Source organism: Chiloscyllium punctatum, chromosome 45, assembly GCF_047496795.1.
Source record: "Chiloscyllium punctatum isolate Juve2018m chromosome 45, sChiPun1.3, whole genome shotgun sequence".
NCBI classification, from domain to species: domain Eukaryota; kingdom Metazoa; phylum Chordata; class Chondrichthyes; order Orectolobiformes; family Hemiscylliidae; genus Chiloscyllium; species Chiloscyllium punctatum.
Window position 1 is genome coordinate 61,974,640 of NC_092783.1, and position 2,123 is coordinate 61,976,762.

A 2,123-nucleotide genomic window follows, 5' to 3' on the forward strand; every position below is an offset into this window, starting at 1 on the left:
TGAAGGGTTTTGGAAAGGTTTATGTGTCTGTGAGGGTAGAATTCCCAATTTTGCAGTCACTGTTCCTGCCGACTCTCCCAACCATCTCCTTCCTCTTCCAACCTGTCACACAATCCCCTAATTGCATCGCTCCACCTTTGGCACCAATGTTTTGACTTATCAGGATTTAGATTCCTGTTTCTCCATCTCCCTAACTCTGTCTCCCTTACGTGCTTTACAATACTCCTTAAAACCTCCAACCACCTCCTTGACTTTCAAAGTCTCCACAAGACCCTTAAAGTTCTCATGCTTTGACCAAACTCAATGTCTCGTTATGTCAAACTCTGTTTCAGATTTACACTCCGATGTGTCACATTGCAGAATTAAAGGAGCTTTACAAATGTAGGTGGTTACTGTACAATATGGCATGTTTCCTTTAAGACCTCTCCAACATGTCCCTGTGATGTTTCTGCAGGACACTGATCACTAGCCCCTCCCCACCCTCTGTCACACACTCCAGCTCACTGGAAACAGCTTGAAACTGGACATGGTCCTGGGCCTGTCATGCTTTCCACTCTGCAACCTTGCAACCTCTCATGCCTCTTTGAACCTCCAGTTCAATCATGGCCGATCTGGACCTTAGCTCCATCTGCCCTCACCTCTCTCATTCCAGAGCTGCTCTTTAATCCCTTTGTCTAACAAGGGTTTGCATTCCAAAGATTCAGCCCAACTTCAGGATTCCTCTCTGTCACCTTGTTGAGTGGATGACAAGTTGTTTTTCAATGAGCCCTTAGCCAGTCTAATCCCTGGCATTCCTGATAAAGGGCTCATGCCCGAAACATCAACTCTCCTGCTTCTCTGATGCTGCCTGACCTGCTGTGCTTTTCCAGCACCACTCGAATCTAGAATCTCGGATGCATGTTCGATTCCCTCTGTGGTAGATGGTGAACTTTGGATTGTTAAAAAATTTGGAATTAAAATCTATTCCAATTTGGGCAAAATATTTCAATAAGCAATAAACACACCTCAGTTAAATCTCATCAGCTGTGATCCTGTCACTGCACAAGTCACACCAAAGTGGAGATGACCATACAACTGTGTTTTATTGCCAGAAAAACCCATCTGGGTCACTAATGATCTTTGGGGAAGGAAGCTGCCATCCTTACCTGGTCTGGCCTACATGTGACTCCAGACCCACAGCAATGTGGTTGACTCTTAACTGCCCTCTGGGCAATTAGGGATGGACAAATAAATGCTGGCCGAGCCAGTGATGGCCATGTCCTGTGAATGAATTATTTAAAAACTGGATGAAATCAGGACCATGACTAAGAACACTGTCCAGATTTGACCAGTAACATGGACTTTCTCTGTGTTGAAATATTTGTGATCGTTTGTTTGTCGTGAAAGAGTTAAATTTCTGATTTTGTGCTCAAGTGTTTGTTGACTGGGAACATTTGTCGGAACATTAGGCACTTGAGAGATGATGATCTTTTGACCATGTAAATTAGTGGTCATAAGTTCCGTGCCCTCGAAATTCCAGTTTGAGTGATGTAGGTTAAGTTGCTGGTAGAAAAACAATCCAACACATTATTCATCAAGTCTCATACTGAACGGGACAATTTGATAAGCTCCCACCAATCTGAGCTACCTTGAAGAGAATATAGGACAATGAACATGCAGTCATAATGTAATTACACAGAGATAAACACAATCAAAGTTCTAGGTACACCTTCCATCTGTCATGGTGATGTTTCACAACATGTCCCAATAAAACTGAATTAACAGTTTATTTTATTATTAGTTGTACTATGAAAGAAGAGCAAATGTACATCTACCGTATTAACTGAAGATACCGTCCCATCAGTGGGATCAGGAGAAAGTGAGGACTGCAGATGCTGGAGATCAGAGTTAAAACGTGTGGTGCTGGAAAAGCACAGCAGGTCAGGCAGCATCCAAGGAGCCTTGTTTTTACTTAGTTGATTTTTTCCTCCCCTGAGATTTAGCCTGGGCATCTGGATTCCTCATCCAATGACATTGCTGCAATGCTGAGTACAATGAAGTTATTATCTATATGTTATCTATTCCCATCCTCACCTCCAGGTGCTGACTATCGAGGGGGTGATTTCACAGCCTCATGTCAACCT

The 2,123-nt window shown here is 43.1% G+C and overlaps 1 pseudogene; it reads right to left on the minus strand.

Moving 5' to 3' along the window:
• Positions 1 to 925: 925 nt before the first annotated feature.
• Positions 926 to 1,049, minus strand: LOC140467527 (U4 spliceosomal RNA; annotated as a pseudogene).
• Between the last annotated feature and the right edge of the window lie 1,074 nt (positions 1,050 to 2,123).